Below are 15,233 nucleotides of genomic sequence, written 5' to 3' on the forward strand. Positions count from 1 at the left end.
GGGACGGTGCTTTCTGCGGGGCGAGCGGGAGAAACGTCCCGCACGGGGTCTCTCTCTCCGCTGTCACGGGCGCCGTGCCTGCCCAGCCCCGGGAGCTCGGGAGCTCGTTCTCCTTCCCCAGCAGCTCTCCCTGGGATTGCATTCTCCTGTCTCCATACATTGCAGCTCGCTCTTTATTTCACTCCGCAGCTTCCAACCCTTGTGGCTTCCACTCCACCTCTAGGACTGCCAGTCATAAATCACAGAGTGTGGGGGGGGGGTGCGGGGGTTGGAGGGACTCTCTGGTCTTCGCCTCCTTGTTCCCCCGGACCCCACCGAGTCAGGTGGACGGCTGTCTGTCCGCAAGGAGGCTGCTCCGGAAAGCTGGTGCTTCCTGGCTGGGCTCCCGAGGGTGGCAGGTGCTCGGAGGGCAGGCTGCCTTCCAGCTGAGATCTGGGGTCTAGAGAACCAACCGCATTCACAGAAAGGCAGCCTCCTCCGCGCCCCGAGTCGGACACCTCGAGGAACGGGAGGTCGGACTTAAAGGTAACAGATGGGTTTCTCAGTCCGGTGGCCGGCGATGCCGATGCCATGCCTCACTGACACCATAACCCGCAGGCTGTCAGCTGACCCTTGGCCATTACCTAGTGGACAGTGTCCGGGAGGGAGGAGGTGGGAGAGGGCCGGGGGCTGAGACGGGTTTGTTCTTGGGATGATTCTAAACATCCTATTACATTTTAGAGCTCGGTTTTTGTTGTTGTTGTTGTTGTGAGTAGTCTACTTTAGCTGAAAATGGATGGGGGAGGGGGAATAGTGCAACTTTTAGGACAAGATGAAAGGGAACGTCAGAAAGGTTCTGGACATTTTAAAAAATTAGTCCTTAACTAGAAAGCATCCTTAGGAACCCCGAGAGGCACCCACTACCGTGGTTTTCTGTTATGCACATGTTGGCATAAACTGCCTCCTACTTTTAAGTTATATGAGAAGGATGGAGTGCAAACCTGTTTCATTTTGCGAAGACCTGCCCTTGGGTGTGTGTGTTTGGCAGCATATAGAACAGAAACATTTATATTTCTAGAAAAAACACCCCTGTATGTTAACTTTCATGTAAAAAAAAAAAAACAACCCCAAAACGTGGATATAGTATCTGGGAAATCTGGCTTTGTTTGAGTAGTGTAGTCAACCAGGGAAATCAGTTCCTCGAGGTAGTGTGTTTGTGCAGGAACTCACTTGGGATGCTTTGATTGATGGCTGTGTTTCGCATCAGCCTCCTCTGTGGAAAGTACTTCAACAGCTCTGCCCTGGGGTCGGGAGGTACAGAGAACTCTTAGGCCCCGGAGCACACCCATCTGGTCTGTGCAGGTTGGGTTCTCCATCAGTCTTACCTTCTTGGCAGGTGGTTTGACTTTGCATGAAGAGAACTAAGCTCACTTTCAGATAGGACCCCCGCCCCATTCGCAAGGTCTATGAGATGGGAGGCTGTGTGTAGGAAAGGGGGGGTCTAAAGAGATCAGGTAAAATGGGTTGACTGGTTTGCTGTGCTTTCCTCCTATTTTCCCACGTTGACCTTTTACTCTTTCATGACTTTCTAAACGATGTCATTTATGGTTTTGTCACAATAAAAATCGAAGTAAAATGTTCCTTCTCTAGAAAACGTTTCTTTTGCAAACATTTAGACCAAAATTGGGTGATTATGTCTAAGTAAAATCCAGGGGAAATGATTTTTAGGCATTCAACATTATCTTAGTGCAATCAGACAGGGGATAGGACATTAAAAATAAGTAATTTAAAAATTTGTTATTTATAACCGTTAATTACATTAGGCGTTGCCTTGTTATTAGCGCTTATACTGCGTAGATGTGTAGGTAAGAAGACATCAGAGGAGTAGATGAGTTGTCCACCAGGTAGTATTTAGGCAGATGATCTTACCACTTAATAGCAACTAATTAGATTAGAAAGGGAATTTGGAGTCTGGTTGCTAAATACATTGCTTTGAAGGACTTGATTTACAGTTTTTGATTGGTGCTCTTCCCTAAGAAGTTTTGTTATCTTGGATTATTCTCAAATAAGACATTTGAGAATAATGTTTTATTGTTTTTATGTAAATTTTTATATTGTGTGTAAACATTCCCTTTATTTATAAACATTTCATTTGTACATTTTTGTTGTATATAAGGTACTGATTCACTTTCAAGATAATAGGGAGGAGGGCTTGACTTAATATTTTTCAATTAAAATGAAGTGTATGGAATATATTTAATGTCACTTTAAAAATATTGGATTACAATTCAATGAAAAACTGGCGTGTTTTTTTTTTTATTTAATCCTTCAAGTTTTCCCTCATTGTTTGTGCTCTTTCCCCCATTGTCAGGCTTAAAACATACAGTATCATTGTCATCTGTCCCCTGAATAATGGTCCTGAGGTGATATTATTAATGTGGCTTTTTAAAATCAAACTAATTATACTTGCCTAAAAGAGCCACATGTGTGTGATTCTAGCTGCCTGGTGCCTTTTGAGAGCCCTGGAGACAAGCTAGTGAATAGAGCTGAAAATTCATTCTGTATTTGATTAAATGGAACAGACTCGCTGCTCCTTACCCCAGCAGGGGCTATGAGATCTCTTGATCCCCGAAGCGGCTCCAAGACCCTGGGAATTCCATTAGCGAGCACCTGAGGAATTTCTGCCCTGCAGTGCCTTTTGTGTGTGCGTGTGTGTGTGTGTGTGTGTGTGTGTGCAGAGGGAGTGGAGCAGCGGTGAGGGGGGAGCGGAGGGAGGGGGCGGAGAGAGGCTACATTAGAAGACTCCATATGTTAGCAGATCTGAAATCAAGGCATGACTTAACAGCTTATCTCATAAGAGAAGAGCCCAACCCAAAGGCAGATTGCTAGTCAGGACTTTCCTGCAAGCAGGACTGTGGCGGTGTGTTTCTTAGCCCTGAAGTGAACGCCACTGTTAAGTACAGAAACTCATTTTTCTGCTTTCCCTCCGAAGCACAAGCATACACACGTTGCAGATTTGGTAAGTTTTCTCTGAATGATCTATTGATAAACATGTAAAATTGTGTTACAGTTTGGGTCTTGCCTGCCAGGGTGGATGTATTGTTTCAATAGCTTTTTGAAGTGAGAGCTAAACCTGACTTTTATGGGAAGCCAATCATTTTTTTGCAGAGGTGAAATGCTTGTTTGAATAGGCATATTTTAGTTTGCTCTTTTGTTTTTATATGATTTTGTTGTGTTTCTGTTCTGTGATAGAGTTTAAGTTCATTTAGGGTGTAGCTCTTTTCTGTTGTCTTTTAAGAATCCTTTCTGATTTCTAGTATTTTTTTTAAGGAATTGCTTTGCAGACTTGCTAGCAGCCACAAGTAAATGAAAACATATCTATGAAAATATTCTGTAAACATTTTTGGGGTAAAGTTTTTTGGAAATATTAGTGGATCTTCCTCCCTCGCCCCCCTTCACCCCCAATATAACTTTTGGACACACTGTTAGCCCAGTTTGTTTCTTGTGTACTTTTCCAGGAAGAGTAGCTCTGAATCTTGGATGCCATAGTTAATTGATTTTCATCTTTTGAGAATAAACATGAATCTGAATTCCACTGCTTGTACATTTCATGGAATGCAGAGAGTGCAGTAGCTTATTTGATGGTTAATTTGATATTTTGTCCCTGCTTAACATCATGTTGTATATCATGTATTACCGTCTTATTACCATGTAGTCCTACCAAATTCTCCTCACAATACACTGTTTAGAAAATAAAGAAGCCTTTTAGGGAATATGTTTAAAAATGTTTTCCCATCTTAATCCAGGGCATGCCTTCTACTAGTATGGCCAAATTGAAAGGACTCTTGAATGAATTGGAGTAAATACTGTAGTTAGCATTGTGCCTGTCTTGGTTCACAAGTTGTTCACTTTCTTTGCTGTGTGATGTATTTTGATAGCCACAGATAATACAAAGCTACCCCAAAGAATATTTTTGTTCTACATATCAGTTGGAATGTAAGTAGGGACTTCAGTTCGTGAGAGCCAGTGATGTATCTTTAATCCTAGAATTTAAGGAACTGCAAAAGTTCCTTACACCTTGTTCAAGAAGACAAAAAAAAAAGTACAGATTATGTTATTAAACTTAAGGTTTTATATCCTGCTCATGTTTTGGTGCTTGTAACTGTGTGCTTGGTTTTTTATAGTACCCTAAGACAAACAAGAGAATTAAGTTGACATTTAGCTTGCTGCTCAGCTATTCTTGTTACAGGCTGGCTCACCTCTTTATTTATGTGAGCTTGCACAGTGATCTTGACCTAAGCTTTGGTTTTCTGTTCTCCAAAATGGGGATAATAACAATAGTATTTCTAACCACTGTTGGGGGATTACAAGAGATAATGAGAGTAAAGCGCTTGGCATATGGTAAAACCTCCGTGAATGGGAGCTGCTGGTATTTCTAGTAATTCCTCCTGTACAGGAGTCTATTATTTCGATCCAGAAGTGATTTCTTGGAAGTACTAACTAATGAGGAGTTCTCAGAAGTTAGTGATTGTGTGGACATATGTAACTGTTGTAAGTTTTCATGTGCTACAGTTTTCTTAATTTTGCAGTTGAAACTTAAAAGACACCTGGAAGCAATGTGTTGCATTTTTTCCAATCGAGGTGTAGTACAGAGATGTACACAAGCATCCATTTAATGTACACTAAGTGAACAGCTAGGTGAGGTATTACATACACGCACGCCTGTGTAACCGGTGCCCAGGTAGATATAGAGCCTTTCCTTTGCCTCAAAAGGCTCCCTGGGTCCCTTCCCAGACAATGCCACTGTCCCCTGGGAGCAACAACTATTCTCTCTGCAGATGAGATTTTACCAGAGATTAGTTTAGCCTGTTCTTGAACTTGATAAAAGTGGACGGAGACAGTATGTGTTCTTTTATATCTGGTTCCTTGCACTGCTCATTGCGTCTGAGGGATTCATCTGTCATCATGTATGGTGGTGAGACGTGCCTTTTACATTGTTGTCGCATCTTTTGTGTTTTGAAATCCATAGCAGTTCATTTTATTGGCACATGGTCAGTGGGAGAAAAACAACAATACTTCTGCCTAAATTATTAGAAAATCAGATCCCAGTGGCTAGCTTAGAAAAATACCCACAACCTTATTTTTATACATAAAAATGGGTTGAAGGTAATATCATTACCTACAGTTACAATTCCATAAATCAGATTTTTTTGATAACTGCATTTATTTTATTTTTAGTTTTTAGAAGGGGATGGACGGAGCCTCAAAATAGTGAAGGACTATCTATGTCATCTTATGTCCTTCATTTCTAGGATTTAATGCAATAATCAATACTTAGAATTGCACAGACGTGACCATCACCCCAGCATTAGTGTAATATCTGTTAGAAGAAAATGAAAAACACGATGTTATTTCGAAAAAAATCCCCCCCAAATGGAGCTAGTATGCTATACTACGGGAAGAGTGTGAAGACTGGGACTGCCCACTTATACCAACTGGCTGTATGACCTTCACAGTTACTGTCAGGTTGTGCCTTTGTGTTTAGAAATTTCTGTTTGCACTGTTGGAATTCCCTAATATGCCAAATACCGTTTATTTCCCCAAACAGCGAAACAAGAATACAAGATGCTGTTGACGAATCAGAAGGTTTTGTTTTCACTGAAATTTTGGAGGGAGCCGTGGTTGAGATGAATAATATTTCTGTTCTTGGAAATGTTGAAGGACTTTCTGGAAGGTCTGCTTGAACACAAGCCACTTTCTCTCTCAGGAGACATTGTATCCTCAGCATTTGTAATTTTATTAAATCTATTATTCATAGTTCCTTGACAGGAGGTCATTCCTCACTTACAGCCATGTGCAGGGATGGGTTCCCCTGCATTCCAGAGGGGCGAGTTGTCCCCCTTTCTTCTTAAATCAGACCTCCAGTGGCCAAGACTTCAGTGGGGGTGGGGAGAGTTGAAATGGTGATATATGATGCATCTTGTGTTCCATAGGGCGCTCAAAAGGTGCAGATTTTGTTTCCAAAGAGGGAAGAACTAACTGTCTGTCCAATAGAGCTGCCTCATGACAGAAATTGCACGCTGGAAGTGGCACGAGCTCCTTATAACTAGACATGTTCTAGTGGCATTTGCCAAAGAGACTGTGGAAAGCACCGCTTCCTTCCGTGATGGATTGGACCTCACGACCTGTAGGGCCTTTGCAGTACTAAGACTCCCTGAAATAGGCTTTATGGGAGTATACGTAGCCACCGGATACATACAGGGGGAGAAAATGTTTTAACACGTTTCGAATAGCCATTGGGTCAATACATTTTCTCAAACCAACCCTGGTATAAAGTTGAGGACTGCTTCTACTTGCCGGCTCTTTCACTTTAATTTAATTCTTTATTTTTTCACTCATAAGTAAATGTCAGAGATTCTTTTTTCCCAGCATTCTAAGTATATTGGTATCAGAAATGATGATACTGACAAGTTTTGGTATTTGCTCCCTTTGTATATAGGTACACATCTGAGAATTTATTTCAAGCCCTCTGTTGACCTAGTTATTTATTCTCCCCTACAACAAGTTATATATAAAGTAAAAATTAATAAATGTACCTCTTGTCTCTGTTTTTTCCTCCATCCAAACTTTTCTACACTTGAATTTCAAGAGCGAGAAATAATTCATATGGGAAGAGAAAGCCTATGTCAGTGACTTATCCAAGCAATGAAACTATATCCTGAGGATATAATCTAATCATAGTTATCTAATCTAACCATGTACACATTTTGTGTCTGTAAATATATGTTAATTATTTATGTTAATAATTGATATTTAGAGTGATTGAAAGGAGTATAGAATCCCAAATCAAAATAATAATTTCTCTATAAAGCAGAAAAATAGACTGTGTTTTCACTGTTTTATACTTCTGTTTACACATAAAGCCTTCTGTACCCTTCCCTGTAACCTCTAAGATCTCTCTTTCTTCTGTTTCCATTATCCTACCCCTCCAGCCTTCTTTTCAAAATTTGAGAGGGCTGAGAGGCGATTCAGAATGTGAGACAAAACGATAGTCGTAACTCCTGCTTAACCTGCTACTGCCTCATCTCCCTGTCTCCAGTCTTGGTTTTCTCTTTTCCAAATCATCCATTCTACATTTTGCCAGAGTAATGACCTTCCTAAAGCATAAATCTGATCTGTGACTGCTCTTAAAACCGATTTCTTCAAAGACCCCGAATCACTCACTGATTAAAGCCCAGGTCTTTGCTAGGGCGTACACGGTCCCTTACTGCCTGGTGCTTCTGCAGTCCGCAGCTACAGTGCATTCCTCCCGTGACCAGACCCTGCTTTCTCTGCTGCTGATTTGGGTCGGTGTAGGGTGATTCCCAAGATTCTCCCTTTCTGACAAGTTTCTGATGATGCGAATGACACTGGGTTGCCCACACTGAGTAGCAAGGTGCTAAACTATCTCCTCTAGATCCATGGATGATTTCAACACACACTTTTGTTCTTAAAAAAAATCCAGTGAAATCGGTGCTTCTCCATGCCAAGTTCAGGTATACCACAGCTGCAAATAACGAAGATGAAAGAAAACTAGAGATGAAGGGAAAGTAGTTAACTGTTGCAGCTACCAGGACATCTGTGTCATTATTACCGGAACGCTTGACTGATGTTGCAACAATTTTATATATTTAAAATGTGCATTTTTGTTCTGTGCAACATTAAATGTCTCCAGAGAGCTGATGTCATGTTCCGTGTGTTTGTCTTCAAACACTCAGAATTACAGGAGTTCTCCTGGATATATAGGGACTGAAAAGTACATTCTGGCTTCTGTCTCTTGCCAGGGAAACGTCTGACAGTTATTGGCTTTTTATGGTATCAGAGTAAAAGTAATTATTATTCTCTATTTTACTATAATTTGATATCTGTTCAGTTGAGTAATCCTGCACACTGTCTGGTTGGAGGTAAAGTTGGCAACAGAGACGAATGTTCAAATGGATAAAATACTGCTTTTATCAGGCCATAAAATTACTGCAGTGACATCAGAACTTGGCAGCCTCTTTTATTCCAATAAAAAGAAAAATGGCATCCTAAGCTAGGGATAAGACATTTTTCCTGCCCATTTATTTTGGCTTCTTTTCATGGTTTTGGCCTCCGGGCGGGTGTATAACAAAATAACAACACAGGGAATAAGAGGCAGTAAGCATTAGAGAACAGTTTCAGCTGGGGTGGGCGTGCTGTTTAGCACGTACCTCTGTTCCAGTCATGTAAACGGTTCCTCTCAGGTTGTTGACTGGGAGTAGAAGAGTGGGTATGAAGAATCCTTACCTGTAAAACGCAGTTAAACTTCATTATTTGCCTGGATATTACATAGCTTGCAATATATGGGGAAAAGTTTGAAGTTTGGCTTATAAGATGGCCAGGTGAGGCTGAATGTCTGAATGAAACTATGAATGCGACAGTACAGTTTTGTAGAAAAGGTGCTCTTGACTCTTTATAAACACCAGTAAAATAACATCATATTATCGATCTAAATCACTGTTCACCCTTGCCGTGAAATTAGATTTTTAGATGTTAGCATGTTTTAATGACAACTCATATATCAGGATTTCAATTTGGTGTCCAAGTATCTGAGCAGGATAGCAGATCCTGGGACTGCTGAATACTAAGAAGTTATTTTTATAATTCTCAATAGATTACTACACTCTTGAGTAGAACCACAGTCAATTCTTACTATTACGTTGTCTCCATAATTTACCTCAGTGGTTCATCTTACTGTGATCATCTTCGTGAACAAAGTCGTTTGATCGTTTCTTCCATTAAATCTTGGATATTCATCTAAAATGAAATCACAGGTTTTGTTCTGCAGTGAAGAGGATTATTTTAAACCTAATTTTAAATATATACTTCTGTTTAAGAACATATTGTCAAGTCATAATCTGATTAGAAAGTTCCCGATCTCTTAATCAGTTATTGTTTCCTATTTATTGAAAATTGGGCATACTTTCTTTTTTATGGTCTAGTCCTTTTTGAAATTAAAACAAAAACACATCAAACTTCTATCCAGAGTTCCCAATTCGAAGCTCTAATCTTCATGTTTTAGGTTATTTTGTATTTTAGTTGGATTTGTCTTTTAAAAGAAATTGCAGCTCTCATTTTTTTACTGTAGCCTATATAGGACTTTCTTAGAGTTTTTATCATGCATTTTAGATTAAGTGTTTTTCATCTCATGGCTAACTCAAGGCGATTTTGAGTTATTACAAGATGGGTTGTTAACTGTGGTCTCCCATTATTAAGCTAGCAAACACACTTGTCATTATTTGTTATTTCTTTTGTGTTCGAGGATGCATTTCAAAAGAGCTATTGTCATAGTGGTTAGGCCTTAAAATAATTTCACATTTGTTACTATGACAGCAGCCACACTGGGGTTTTTAATCATACAATACAGCGTGTACAGGCATTCGATAGCAATGCTTTGTGGCATCAAGTAAAGTTTAGCTCAGGGATTTGACTACATACATCTTACTACTGTTAGCAGGAGTCTTGCAGCTAACTCCCAGAGTGGGTTTCTAAATGTGAGCCTTGTAAGTCCAGGCTGCATTTCACCCCACATGCAAACACCAGTAGAAATTCTTTTAAAGAAAAATTGTCAGTGGTTTACTTATTTGGGGATTTCTCTTCCAGATCGGTAGATTATTAGGGGGAAAGTAAGGACATGATCAGATCTGTAAACAAGCCTTTGAACGCTTGATCAGATCCATGTTTTCTTAGCTAGTTAGACCATGTACAGAATACTTAGTTGTGGTTACAGATGTCAGCTGAGCATGGAATCAAATTAACAGGCACCACACATCCAACTCCTGAGGTTTTTAAAAGCCAAGAATGAGGCCCCGAGTGTTGAACCTTTTTAGTTGTGCAAGTAATGGTTTTCCTCCCATTTGTGTCGAAATGTGATTTTTCTGGGAAAAACATCCTTACACGTGACATTTAATAGGCAAAGTCCCCATTCGCTTGTCAAAGTTCTTTTTAATTCACTGAGCAATACTAGCATCTTTTGTGCCAGTTGCTAGTACCAGAGTGACCGTGCTGCAGGTATCCTTGGGCAATTTAATAAAGAAATAATATGGTGACAAAGGAGGGACATATTTATAGTTTTTGCAAAGCAGGGCCCATACCTATTTGGGTGCCCTTCAGACTTACCAGGTGTTGCACCCAGAGGCCTGGGAAAGGAGCACAGTGCCTTGGTCTGTGTGGCATGCACAGTCGGGCACCCGAGGGACCATGACATTCCCTGTGCTCACTTAGTTTCTTGGAGAGGGGTTATGAGTCCAATTGTACATGGTTCTATGTATCACATATTCTCTCTGTTTCTGATATTGATCATTTCTTAAATAACTTTTATAGAGCCCATTGTATGTTGCAGACTGTTTTACATGCATTTTTCTCCCCCCCCCCCACCTTTTGCTATTTACCATAAACGCATGAGATAGTAAAATTTTCATGAGAATGGGCCGATAAATGATTGAGCATTGGTATCAGATACAAGAGTTTTAATGCAGCTCAAAGTGAGGTCGTCTTTAAAGTCTCTCTATGATTGGAAAAGCAGGCTATTTGAAATGGTAGTTTTCTAAAACTTAATTTAGGTTATAATTGCACATTTGTGCTTCGAAATTGCACATTTGTCTTTGCCATTTGTAAACCACAACTGCATTCTGGATTCTGTTGTCCTAATGGACAATATCGAAGTGAATTTTGCCTAAGGTACAATTGAGCCACGATGTCTTGTATTTTAACTCTCTTTCCTCTAAAGAGGTCATTTCCTTATTTTTTCCTAGCTACGGGAATCCTTTCTAACACCTTTCTTTTTATAGCAGGTACTTGGATGCTTAGAAATTCTTTAACAGTATATTCCAGCTGAAATGAAGTTTGAAATTTCTTTCCAGTTATATGTAGAGTAAGGAAAATAGCAAAGATGGCTTTTTAGAAATAAATCTCATTTTCCATTTGTGTCTTTAGTTGTGGGATGAATATAAAATCGACATTGATGTGCTCTTTGTCTTAACAGTTGCTCCATGGTACCCCTGTATCCCAAATATGACAGGTGATGCTGAAACACAGTCTGTTTTTCATTTCCCAGAGGTGCTAGAAAAGGAAGACAAGATTTGCAGTTTTAAGTGATTCTTTTAGTATTACTTTTGTCAATTGTTAGCTATTTCTCTTTTGTTTTATATCACTCTATATGTTGAATAAAATAAATGCCAATTCTAAAGCGTTTAATGATAGCTAATTTGTATTTCAATGTAGATTAGAACTGTTGTTAACTGTTCAGTGAAATAGTTTAAAAATGGTTTCGTGACCAGTTTGATGGCCCGCTTGAGAAGGAAAGAAAGAAAAGTAGATATTCTTAAAGGCACGTTTTGCTCCTCCTCTTTTGTTGGAGTGAAGACTGAGTTGTAATAGCAACAGAGTCCAGCTCCCAGTACGAGGTGTGAGGCTGTTTATTTTCACTCTGGAGATGTATATACTACAGAAGGGAAACTCTGGCCTCGCTAAGCCTAAGCAAATCATTACTTATCTGCGACCTGGCAGGCGATTTGATTAAGGTTGACAGTGCTCGTATAATATCAGAACCAGGCCCTCTTACTGATTGATGAGCCTTGTCAGTAAGTTTTGTGGGGTTTTTTTTTTTTTATCTGAAAGGAGAAAAACTGGACAAGAATGAAAACTTGTTCAGATCTCTAATTGCCAAATATAAACCAAGTCTGTAATGTAGTTTTATCTATAGTGACTGATACGTATTCATTTGTATGCTGTTTTCTTAGGTTATAATTAAATGGTTTTTAAATAATATTTCTGTGTCAGCAGCCTTTACATGATTAAAATTTGAAATTTTAGAGATTTTGATTCATGTTTTAACATATTTCTGAACTTGGTTTTCTTTGATGTTCTATATTTAGTATAGTAGAATTGTTATCTTATAAATAATTTTTCTCTTCATTCTCTGAGTTCTTTGAAATCCTTGCCTTTAATTTAAGGCATTTTTAACCCCTTGCTTTCTAACTATATGAAACTGATTTGCATATTTGTCATGGCACATCTGCGCCATTGGGAGTGTGTGACTGGAATATGCCAGCTGTTCTTGGCAACACTTTAAATCAGTCTACATACAGGACTGAGTCCAACGAAAGAAGACCATTTCTTCTTTATTATTCATATGCTGTTTAGTAGAAATGAGTATAGGACTGGAAGACCACTCCCCCATTTGAAATAAACTTAGCGTATGGGATTTCCTGATTAATGAAGAGATCGAATGGAGAGTGAATTAGTTTCCTGTAAGTGGAATTTTGTTAACCTGGGAATTTTCAGGTAGTGTATCCTAAGGAGTTAGATGAGAGTAAGATCTGGAGTTAGAGTCCCTGGGGTCAAATTCCGACCCCGTCATATCCTAGTGATACAACCTCTGTGCCTTAGTTTCCGCATCTGTATAATGGGATAGTAACTGATCGGGCTGGTGGGTCATCTCATTTAGTCCCACAAATGAGATTGGCTCTTGGTAGGTGCTTCTTGAAGATGAGCAGCTGCTGTTCCTATTGTTCCTACTGCTATCTACAAGATGGCTGGTATTGACAAAATGTGATATGGCTGAATTAGAGACTGTCGAGTCAAAATGAGGATGGATTAAACTTTGGGGGAGCTATAAATGTGGGAGTAAGCTAGGATTATGTGTTTGTGCTCTTGGGTTGGCCAGCATGTGGCTCCCAGCACAGGGAGCAGTTAGGTTGAGTGCTGTATGTCATAGCTAATGGTGAACTTTTGGATAAACTCTTGGATCCCCAAACAACTAAACACCATCTTAAACTTTCTTGCCCTAGATTTCAATTTTGTTACTTTCTCTGTCTCATCTCCTCAAACTCAATATAAACATACTTCAGTTTAATACCAGGAAAATAAAATTTCATTTATAAGAGATGTATTTTCTAACTCACCTGATTAACATGTTCTTAAAAGCAAGGGATAACTGTCGTTGTAACCCTTTGGTAACTTTTTCAAAGGGAAAACTTCTTGTAAATTCTTAGTATCTATTAAATAAGTTTTATTACAATCTCATTTAATTATGTACAAAATGAACTAGGTGCAAACTTTTAATAATCTTAAATTTTTTTTAGATTTTAAATGTTGAGTTTAATAGTAGGAAGATACTTTGCTTATATTTCACTTGTCTATTTGATTTGAGTGTTTTAATTTTAAGTATGATTAACATTTTTCCTTTCAATAATGAACTTGTTTTTAACTACTGGACCAATATTTTGTGGGCCAATCCCTTTAGAAATCTACCCAGATATATAATGCTGAAAAACTAAAACCATGCAATGAAATGTATGTGTGTATTAATCTTTACTAATTGTCGCTAAACCGTAGTACTGTGGGATCTTCACAGTACATGTGTTCCTAGTGTTGCGTAACCATCTGCTGTGTCACGTGCTTTTCAAATTTGGCACATTGTGCTGCCATGAGCTAGGGTAACTCACGTCTCCTACTTTTCTTTTTACCTGTTTCAAAACTTTATTTGTACAGTATTCTGTAACATCATTAGACCTTCACATATCATATATATGATCCCAAAACACAGATGAGATTGGGCACTGAAATTTCATGGCGTGTCTTCATTGTCTGCCTGATGATTCAGAGTAAACTGACACTAATTTGAGTTTCAGCAGTGCAGAAACAATGACATTTAAAAAAACCCCGATTTTCGTGCCTCTAAAAATCCATCTGTGGACTGAAATAGAGAAAAAAAAAACAAAAACCTGATAGGGTTGAGAATCTTTTCAGAGTGAGAAGTGGCTGGGGATTCACACTGAAGTCAGTGGACCTAAGAACAAACGTGTAAAAGCCCTGAAGAGGACTTTTATTTAGAAAGCCATGTGTAGTAGGGGGATTACTGCGTGTTCAGATTTCACCCCTGTCATTTATTAGCTGTGTAGTCTTGGAGAGGCCATCGGAGCTTTCTGCATTTCCGTTTCTTCATTTGTAAAATGGAAATAATATGTCTTTAAGATTGTGAGGATTGGTAGCAATATATGTAAAATCTTTCACTCATAAACTTATTACTTGGTAGCTATTGTTGTTCTTTGAATATTTAATCTCATGACAGATGTTTGGTAAGATGCATAAATATACATATATTTCCAAACAAACCAATTATTCTCTCAGTAGAAGCAGGAGGCAAGGGTGGAGTCGAGTGTCGGAATTAACTGGCCAGGGTTTCCATGCTGCATGTAGAGTCCTGCCTCCCCCAGTCATTCCCACGTGACCCACGGTTACCACTGGGGATGTGTCATTACTGTCTTGTGCGGAGGCCTACTGACTGAAACACTGAGTCTTTCTCTGGGAGCTCTGATTTAAATACTTGCATAACATTTTGCTTTATATCTACTTACCATAAAGATGAACTTAGTTATTTATCCAAGTACTGAGCACATTTTTATTGCCTGAGATTGACAGGGAATGACGGATTTACCTCACATGTATGTATAAATTAAATTAGCCTTGTGGCAGATTGCTTTAAAAATGTGCTTGATTTTTCTTAGATATTTATATACCAAATTCAGGACTTAAAAAAAAAAAAGTGTTGGCAAGAGGTGGGACAGATGACTTAGTGGTTTTAAGGACATCTATAAAACTATTTACCAGTTAATTTAACCAATTCTCTTCATAGATATTTAAAACCCCTCCTCAAGAGTTATCTTCCCACTCAATAATAGCATTAGGTGGCAGAATTTTGTTTTAACACAGCTTGCTATTACATGATTTTGACTACACAAAAGTTCATGTCATGTGGCAGGAAACATGACTATGTACAATAAAAAACCTGATATTTCTTTTTTTTTTAAATTGAATTTGTTGGGGTAACATTGGTTAATAAAATTATGTAGTTTCAGGGGCACAGTACATCATCTGTATATTGTGTGTTCACCACCCCAAGTCCAGTCTTCCTCCCATCACCATTTATCCCCCTTTTATCTTCTCCTACCTCCTCTCACACCCCCCCTTCCCCTCTGGTGATAACCATACTGTTGTCTATAATTTTTTTGTGGGTGGGTGCTGGGTGCTTAATCCCTTCACCTTTTTGACCCAGACCCCGTCCTCCTCCCCTCTGACAGCTGTCAGTCTGTTCTCTGTATCTATGAGCGTGTTTCTGTTTTGTTTGTTAGTTTATTTTGTTCATTGGATTCCACCTATAAGTGAAATCATATAGTATTTGTCTTTCCCTG

At 39.1% G+C, this 15,233-nt stretch overlaps 1 protein-coding gene across 1 annotated transcript in view; it reads left to right on the forward strand.

Annotated features, from left to right (window-relative positions):
• Nucleotides 1–15,233, forward strand: part of CDON (cell adhesion associated, oncogene regulated) — an 80,728-nt gene that overhangs the window by 1,002 nt on the left and 64,493 nt on the right. The window lies entirely within an intron of this gene.

Source organism: Myotis davidii, unplaced genomic scaffold, assembly GCF_000327345.1.
Source record: "Myotis davidii unplaced genomic scaffold, ASM32734v1 scaffold148, whole genome shotgun sequence".
NCBI lineage: Eukaryota > Metazoa > Chordata > Mammalia > Chiroptera > Vespertilionidae > Myotis > Myotis davidii.